Source organism: Sciurus vulgaris (assembly GCF_902686455.1).
Source record: "Sciurus vulgaris genome assembly, chromosome: 14".
NCBI lineage: Eukaryota > Metazoa > Chordata > Mammalia > Rodentia > Sciuridae > Sciurus > Sciurus vulgaris.
The window spans coordinates 52,322,737-52,332,748 of NC_136475.1; the positions used below are offsets into that span (position 1 = coordinate 52,322,737).

Below are 10,012 nucleotides of genomic sequence, written 5' to 3' on the forward strand. Positions count from 1 at the left end.
GGAGGATTGACTATTTTAGAAGCACATTGGGGATTATGGTGGTTTAGGTTTTAGTGGCTGCTTCTGATTTGGTTCTTCTTGAGTCCTTGACTTTTGGGAGATAATTCTATTTATAACATTATTTTAGTTGTGATATAATTTCTGAATATGTACAAAATAGTTATAGAAGTGGTTATTTAGTATTGTTTTTGTAGAAGACGGCCTTCTACAGGGACTACATGTTGGTTGGCTCTTTGGATACAGCTCTATCAGTCTGATCCTGCACTCCATCCCTGGAAATGGTATAGTCAATGAGAAATAATCTTTGTAGTTACAGTCTTAAGATATACAAATGATCACACATTTATGCTGTGATTATGTCAAATACTGAAATTTAGTTTGGGCTTTCTACCAAGTAAAGTAACCAGATGGTTACTGGGAAGAATAAAATGACTATAGCATTTAAAGGCAACATGAGGGAAAAGACAGAATTTAAGTGTGCAGAGGCTCTTTGTTCTCATATTGGATAAAAATAAATTAGCAATCTTGATTAGCAAAAAGGCAGGAACCCCCACCCCTTTTAACTCTTATTACTGGGATGAAATAACTTCTGCTTAAAAGAGAGCAAAGACAGCACACTTCTGAGAAATCTGAATATAGAAAAAAAAGTATATGTCATTACCTTTAAAAGTTTTTTTTTCTCTTTCTTTTTTAAGATCAAAAGATTTTTAAAAAGATAAAGGTTGCATATTCCCTGTGTAGCATAAGATTAAAATCAATTTAATTAAGCCTGACTAAAGAGATTGTTCCCAATAACACAGTTTTTGTACATGCATAATGTGTGTATGCATCTGCAAAAACACTTATTTTTTTCTTTTTTGAGGGGGGTACTGGGAATTGAACTCAGGGGCACTTAACCACTGAGCCACATCCTCAGCCCTATTTTGTATTTTATTTAGTCTCACTGAGTTACTCAGTGCCTCACTTTTGCTGAGGCTGGCTTTGAACTCTCTATCCTCCTGCCTCAGCCTCCCAAGCTGCTGGGATTATAGGCATCCACACTGTGCCCAGCCACAAAAACACTATAATCTGTTGGATTCTTGTGAAAGATAGATGAAGGGTCATATGCCAAATCAGTTAAGAAAGAGAAGGTGTTTAAAAAGAGAATAGAGAACTTATCTTAATAAAAAAGTGGTTTCAGTTTACTCCATTTTCTCCTCCCTTTCCTTTCAATAGAAAGTTGTTATTGAAAATGTCAAAACCAGGGCTGTGGTGGTAGCTCAGTGGTAGAGCATTTGCCTAGCATATGTGAGGCACTGGGTTAGACCCTTAGCACTACGTTAAAAATAAATAAAATAAAGGTATCATTTCCATCTACAACTAAAAAAAATTTTTTTTTTAAAGGAAATGACAAAACCTGTTCTTGACACTGGTAACTCTTAGGAATTCACATGGAAGAAGGGTCTGAAAATTATAAGTCCAAATAATATGGAGAGAAATACTATGATGGAGATGAAATATGACAACAGAATCATGGTAACTTTCTCTTCGACATTCAGATACAAGGAATGTCAGATTTCTTTTTTTAATATCATATTAAATTGGGCTTAGCGCTTTCACCTACCCAAGATGATTGGAAATCCAGTGTCTGGGCTGGGGAGATGGCTCAGTCAATAGAGTGCTTGCCTTGCTGGGTTTGATCCCCAGCACCACAAAAAAAAAAAAAAAAAAAGTGGAAATCCAGTGTCAGTTACCTTTCAGGGGTGGCCCTTTCTTTTCCCTTGAGATTCAACAAAAGTCTCCAAGGGAAGTAGGTCACAATTTTATTGTACTCGTTTTTAATTGAAGAAATTGGGTTCAGAGAGTAGCTTACACTGCACCTGGCTAGATGACCTGGCTAGAACGGGGCCAGGATTTGGACATGGGCCGTCTGGTTTGGGAATCTGTGCTCTTTAACTCCACAGTCTACTATGGAAGTAGACTACTATACTAATGCCAGAAGTAGTCTACTATACTAATGCCAGAGATTATGCATTTCAGGGGCATTGGGCCAGGGCTATTGGGCCCTTCACTACTAAGCACCATCCTTTGTAGGAAAGTCCAGAACTGTTGCTTCATGATCTGACATCTGAAGTCAGAAAATTGGTGACCTGCGGTCAAATCTGACAGCACACACATTTTATTCCATGAGTACAGTTACTTTTTAACACTCTGAATTGACATTCAAATGTAGACATTTCATTTAAAAGTTGAGATTTCTAGTTTTAATTGAAAGATCTGAAGATTTGGCAACACTGCCATTGTTGCTGTGGACCATCAGCTGAGGCTCAGCATCCCCTGCCCCTTTCCCAGGCCTTTATGCTCCAGTTGACCTGCTCTTTTTATCCTTGGAAACTTTGCTCTTCTGGGTTGCTGAACAGACTCAGGTCAGGCTTGACAAAACAAAGCTCTTTCCTAACAAAGCTCTGTCTACCCTCCCAAGAAATGGAAGAAATACCACTTGTTCCTTCCTGTTGAGTCAACCCCCTCAGACACAATTAATTTTTCATTAGCACCAGTATGACTTTTTGCTTCCATTAAGGCTGAGATTCCCCCTTCATCTTCCCAGGGACTGATAATTTGAAGACTTGGAAACCTCTTTGGTTCTTCCCTTGTCTTCACAATTCAATCAGCTGCCAAATCCTTGATTCTACCACCAAACCTCTAGTGCCCACAAGCTCCTCTATATTCCCCATGCCCCACTACAAAATACAAACTTAATGCAGTCTTGGACTTGTCTGAACTGTTTTAATTCATGACCTCTTAACAAGTCTACTGGCTCCAGTTTATCTTTACTCTTTTTCATTTCCCATCTCACATCCTTATTCCCAGTGCTCAGATGACCAGTTTCTCTTTTTCTCCAGCATCTGTCCTGGATTTTTCCATTTCTGTGATCCTTCCATTCTCTCAGCTTCAAATCCTTTCCTCTCATCCCCTACTTCTAATTCTACTCCTCTTTCAGTAGCCTCAAAGTTTACTTTCTCCATCTTTCCATAATCTCAATTAGAAACAATTTCTCTCCTCTTTTTAACCACTTACCACTTTCACTGTTTACAACTATTGTCCTTATTTGGTAGTAAATTTATGGGAAGTGGGGTTTATGTTTGAGTCATTTTTTTATGTCCACATGTCCCAGAATGGTATCTTGCAATACCATTAGTATTCAATCATTTTTAAAGGAAGGTTTTCAATGGTTTTTGAAGGCAGGACAAATGGAACATAGGCTGAAGTCTCCTGCAAAATAAAAAAAGTATTTAATAATAGGAATAATGTTTGTTATTGTTTCCTCTCCTCTGTAATGCAGAAAAAGAACTGGAATGTAATTTCTAAAACATTGGCTTTCCCTTATCTTGTGACATTCATCTATAAGCTAGTTTTAAGAGTCACTATCAATTTCCACAGCATCCTGTAGATTTAGCAAACAAAATTGGGAATATCTGAGAGAGAAGACCAGAAATTTATGCCAAGGGTAGATTATGTTATGTAGTTGCCTCCTGATTTCATTTATGAGGTAGAGCAAGTGAGCTGCTTCTGGGATATGCTATGGCTTTGGCCCAAGTTCATAATGAATGTGACCCCATGATGTGACATTGTAGGTGGCCCTGAGGGACGGTGGTGACATGGGTGATGCACTAGAGCTCCTGCAAAAGCTGAGCTCAGGTCCTGATGCTGCCACTTACCAATGAGTGATGTAGACAAACTTATTGGTCTCTTTGCCTTTAAGTGAAGAAAATTGTGCTCTATCTTTAAAGTTTTGTTTTTCAGTTCTTGACATCTGTGCATCAAGCTGTTATATTATAATTTTCAGTGCAGAGAATCAGAAAATGTCCCTAGAAAGCCATTGATGTGAGCAGTCTAAAGATAAATGAGAATACTGAAAAGTGTATTTAAAGTGGCACAAATTCCACATAATGGAATTTTGCACATTGATGTAGTGCTATTGCTTCATATGGATATAATCTATTCGTATTTCTGCTGTAATTCCCAGAATTATTTCCAAAAGGTCCTGGGGTCGGTCATTAGTCATCCCCTTACGTATGCCTACCTGCTGCCCAGGTCCCCTTTCTCCTTATGTTCTTAGCCCATGGACAACACATACAAGTCCAACTATTGCTGCCCATCTTCTGGTAGTCATCAAGTGCTGTGCTACTCCATATTAGTAGACAATGATATTTGTAGACAATCTAGTAAATAGATATGATGGGATGCACACTGAATGAATGAAGAAATTTATACAATTGTTTGATATTTATGAAGAGGGAGAAAAATGACATTGATCTAAAAGTTATCCCCAGCAGGAAAGAAAAAGGTCATGAGTCTGCATAGTAGTGAACTCCATTTAAGAATGGCTAGATAGAATTGTCTTTTTGTGTCATTGTGAACTAGTGTGTACACTAAAACTTCTTTTCTTGCTGAGGATCCAACCCAGGGACTCACACATGCAAGGCTACTACTGAGCCACAATCCCAGCCCTGTAAAAGTTTTCTTTATAATTTATTTATTTATTCTTGTTAAATAAATTTTTAAGTTGTAGATGGACACAATACCTTTATCATATTCATTTATTTTTATGTGGTGCTGAAGATCGAACCCAGTGCTTCACACATGTGAGGCAAGCGATCTACCACTGAGCTACAACCCCAGTCCCTATAATTTATTTTAAAATATATAAAACTTAGACCTGCCTCTTAACAGAATTACCTAATAAAAATGTCAGAAATACATACTGTATTGGGTAATGGAAACTACAAGAGAGAATTGAATAAGATGAAGAAATGCTGAAACTGAGTGACCAAAGAAGCATCTTTACAAGGAGTGAACTAGCAGAAAGAATACTTTAACCATTTCTTTTAATTACTTACACATGATACATTTAAAGAAGAATAAAGCACAAATCATAACCCTGATAAAGAAGACAAAGAAGAGCTATAATTGTGATCTTTCTATTTAGAGATTTTCCAAATTTGAAGAACATGTAAATATTCCTTTGAGGATTGTTTATATAAATTGTGGCACACTCATATAGTGGAAGAATATTTTAATGACTTGAGTTTTTTATGGGAGTCATTTAGTACAGGAAGCAGGAAGGGGAAATGGTGAATATTTTGACTTTCTTGTGCTCTATAAATTTTTCAGATAATTGAAGTTTCTTTCAGTAATATTACAACTTTCCTTTCTGCTCTTCTTATCTCTCATGTCTTTCTTCTGGTTATAATACCTGCACCCTAACTCAATCATTATAACATCTCTATGTCATACAAAGTAATTTGGACTCATCTCTCCTGTTTATGATCTTTAAGACATTCCCCATTCTTCATTAATAATTCCACAGAACAAAGATTCAGGTTTTTGTTTGTTTGTTACAGTCACTTGTAGCAAGGCGTGGGCTGTGTTGCTAAGAAGAGGTGATGGACAAACTGAAGGTCTGAAGTCACTGTAAGTGGCATTTTTCATAAAATCAGATCTGATTCATTTTCTGCTTTAGTAGTAGCAAATGACTGGTATTTTTAGTGGCAAATTGTCCCACTCCTACACTGGCAAAGCAAATCATAGTAAGTTAAAGTAGAAAAGAGCATCAAATACTTTGAGGTTCTTTGTTAACATGTTTCTGGTTTATTTGTTTATTAGAAAAATAATAGTGACCTAATTATGTTTAGTTATATTTTCTTTTAACTATTCAAAGACGTTGCTTTGTATCCTTATAATAATCTGATATTAGGTAGGCAAGGAACTATTGCTCCCATTTGAGAAATGATAAAACGAGACACAAGAGGTTAACTGCAGAGTAATAGGACCCAAGACTCTGAGCTGGCCATTAATCTTGTAGATCACAAGCAGGAAGCCCCTACCCCCACCACCAGTCTATTACTGTAGAAGCTAGGCAGACTATGAAACCATTTTCAGCCTGGGCTTAGAGATTTTTGTTTGTTTGGTTTTGGTTTTGGTTTTTTCATGTTTGCTTTTGTTTTTGTACTAGGGATTGAACCCAGGGGCATTTTACCACTGAGGTCTATCCCTAGTCCTTTTTATTTTTTATTTTGAGACAGGGTCTTGCTAAGTAGATGGCTTGGCCTTGACCTTGTCATCCTTCTGCCTCAGCCTCCCAGAGACACTGGAATTATAGAAATGCATGATCGGAGGTGTGGATTTTGAAATTCTATTAAAAAAAAAAAAAAAAAAAAAAAAAAACAGAGCAAATATTTGCCCTTGAAAGGAGGGGAGAGTTTTGTGTGTGGTACAATACTACATCTAGACCAATAGTTCAATAGTTTTTCACCAGAGGGAGATCATGCTCACCCTCACCCTCACTTTATCCCTCTCCCCAGTGACATTTGCCAATACCTACAAACATTTTTGGTTGTTCTAAATGGTAGGGAGTATTACTAGCATCCAGTGGGCAGCAACCAGGGGTCTGCTAAACATCCTACAGTACACAGGATGCCCCTGCCATTGCAAAGAATGATCTGTCTCATAAAGTTAAGAGTGCTGAGATTAAAGAGCAGTGCTTCAGACCGCCTCTCTGCTTTGGTAAATGAATTGGCAGACTCAGTTTGTCTTATATATTGTCTCTGCCATCAGAAACATAAACTAGGACTGCAGTTATGGCTCAGTGGTAGAACGCTTGCCTAGCATGTGTGAAGCACTAGGTTTGATTCTCAGTACCACATATAAATAAGTAAAATAAAGGTCCATCAACAACTAAAACAGTTTTGTTGTTTTTTTTTTTTTTTTTAAAGAAAAAGAAATGTGTAAATTAGGCTGGGTGTGGTGGCGCATGCCTGTAATCCTGGCGAATTGGGAGGCTGAGGCAGGAAGATCACAAATTGGAGGCCAGCCTCAGCAATTTAGTTGAGGTCCTAAGCAACTTAGCAAGACCCTGTCTCAAAATAAAAAAAATAAAAAGGGTTGGGGATGTGGCTTAGGGGTTAAACCCCCTCTGGATTCAATTTCCAGTACAAAAAGGGCTGGGGTTGTGGCTCACTGGTAGAGTGTTCACCTAGCATGCATGAAGCCCTGGGTTTGATCCTCAGCACCGCATAAAAATAAAATAAAGGTATTGTGTCCACCTACAACTAAAAACAAAATATTAAAAAGAGAAATGTATAAACTATTACTGGCAAAAATTTTTAAACAGTTGAATAATGTGTCTCCTTCATACCCCCTATGTGGCGCTTCCTCTCAATTGTTCATCTCTTCTCTCAGTCCTTGTCCCTGGTTGTCATCATCCCCGCCTCCCTGGCTACCATTTGACTTACTTCCTATTCCCATGTTTCCCAAGGCAGTGACTCTAAAGTGTACTATTAGCCATGTATTCTTTACCTCTACACACTCACAGTAAAAGGAAAAGCCAGTTTCACTTAAAAAGGTTCTAGTTGAGTAGTAAAAGAAAAAATTAAATCTTGTTCCTTGAGTACCCACCTTCCTTTTTACTATTCTCTGTGGACAAAACAAAATGGCAAGTAAATTTAAAACACAGTGACAGCATACTGAAGTATAAAAATGCAATGGTTGTCTTGAGAAAATGCACTTATGCAGTTGTTTGTGTTACAAGCTAAATTAGCCACAATTTTTCATAAAACAAAATTATTACCTGAAAGAACAACTGTCAGACAAACAATGGTTATTCATACTTGAATATTAGGCAGACCTCTGATCGAAAATAAATGAACCAGGTGCTAGGGTTGTAGCTTGGTTGTGAAGTGCTTGCCCTGCACATGTGAGGCGCTGGGTTCAATCCTCAGCACCACATGAAAATAAATACATAAAATAAAGGTATTGTATCCATCTACAACTAAACATTTTTTAAAAAAATAACTACTAAATAAATTAATAAGGCCGGCACAATGGTGTGTCCCTGTCGTCCCCATTACTTGGAGGCTGAAGCAGGAGGATCACTTGAGGACTCAAGTTCAAGACCAGCCTGGGCAAAATAGTGAGATCCCATCTCAAAAAATAAATAATAAAAATAAATTAAGTGAATAAATAAAAATAAATGAAGTGTCATTTTTAATAGAAAATAACAGTATTCTGCCAAGATAAAATTTGAGTTTTTGAGAAACTATTAGAATTTTGGAAATTTATATTCACCATTATGAGTTTGGTAGTTTCCCAGTAGTAAAATACTTTTCTGGTGAGATGAATGGTGATATTATGAATGTGATTTTTTTAATAGTATACAAGGAAATGTGTCAACTTGGGGTCCATATAGCGATGTTTTTTGTGTGTGTGTGGTGTTGGGAATTGAACCCAGGGCCTTGTGCATAATAGGCAAGCACTCTACCAACTGAGCTATATTCCCAGCGGGTGAGATTTTTTATAAGACCAATGAATGACATTACTAACTCATGTGTAGGTGAAAGATCCATTCAAAGTGCAAGATAGACCAATGTATTTTAATGTAGCCTGGTGGAAAAAGATATTTACACAATTTGAGTTCACATTGCAAATAACCTTTAAGGAACTATACTTGTTGAGTTTTGATATGCTTCAAGTAGCAATACCAACAATCATCTTAAAAAGGCTATTAAAATATTTTTTCCTTTTCCAACTACGTATCTATTTTAGGCCAAGTTTTCTTCATATACTTCAACCAAAACAACATATTGTAACAGATGGCAGAAGTAGATATCAGAATCCAACTGTCTTGTATTTAGGTAGACTTCAAAGAAATTTACAAAACTGTGAAATAATGCCCCTTTTCTAACTATTTTGTTGTTGTTGTTTTAGGGAAAAATATCTATTTCTCATAAAATATAATTTATGCTAACACATAATGGATTTATTAATGTTATTTTTAACATAAATACTTAAAATATATTTTTAAAAATTTATAATACAGCAAATACTAACACCTAAAATCCATATCACAAAGAGTATAAAGGATCCCTGAAATGAAAGGTCTGAGAACCACTGATCTAGAAGAATATGGATTGCAGTATGGTTACTGCAAACTTGATCCTTTCAAAGCAAATATGGGTTATTCTCTTTCTTCATTTAAAGACATTAATGATTACATTTGGATGATTCTTCGTACTCTCCAAAGTGCTTTTACATGCATCAACAAGTTAATCCTTTGAGCGGTTTGATAGGTCAGGTATTATTTCTCCCATGTTACAATAAAGAAAATTGAGGTTCAGAGTAATCATCAAGCAGCTTATTTCTAGGTCTGAGAGCAATGACAGAACTGGGCTGCAACCCCAAATTTTCCAATTTCCAATTTCATCATATTTTTATAATAATACTTTTGAAATAGGTTCGGAAACCATTAGAAATTGATTAGTATGTGAATAGTACAAATATAAAATTTTAAAAGACTATATTAGACTACTTTTGGATAACAACATTAAACTCAAATACACATCAAATCATATTGGTTTGAGAAATGCTCTGTATGTCGGACATATAACCCACTTAAAATTTTGAATCAGTAATGTCTAATGACTGTTTTTTCTAAATAATAATTATCTCTATTCATCTTAAGAGATTAAACTATCTGATTATTCTCTCAGCTTTTACTTATGAAAATGACAATTTCATATGCTCAACCTTATTCAATTTTAAAAACACATATTAGTGAAACCTTTTAAATTAATTTAAAAATTACATAAAAAGTATTTAACTGAAAAAAAGAGTCCCTGTATAAACTCTGACCCTTCATCTTTTTTAAAAAATATCTTATCCTTTAATTTTTCCAACGATTAGTCTTATACTCCAGTATTTTGAAGTAGCTACTACCAACAATTTCCAGTATGTCCTTTCAGAAATTGTCCAAGCATGTATAATCATATATAGAAACACATACATACAAGGTGAAACTAAACAAACTACTTTGTAAGTTGCTATTTTAATTTAGTATGTTTGGATATCATTCAATTCAACTCATATAGTTTCTGTTCCTTTTTAGTTCTATTAGTTTATTTGAGGATATATCATAATTTAACACTGAATTTTAAAAATAATTGAAGTATAATTATCCATAGGAAAATGTACTAAT

At 35.8% G+C, this 10,012-nt stretch overlaps 1 long non-coding RNA gene across 1 annotated transcript in view; it reads left to right on the forward strand.

The window, feature by feature from the left end:
* LOC306643905 overlaps window positions 1-1,223 on the forward strand; it is a 33,433-nt gene extending 32,210 nt beyond the window's left edge. Inside the window, exon 6 of the long non-coding RNA XR_013759105.1 lies at window positions 198-1,223. This is a non-coding gene — a long non-coding RNA (uncharacterized lncRNA). The remainder of the gene's footprint in view (window positions 1-197) is intronic.
* Window positions 1,224-10,012: the final 8,789 nt, after the last annotated feature.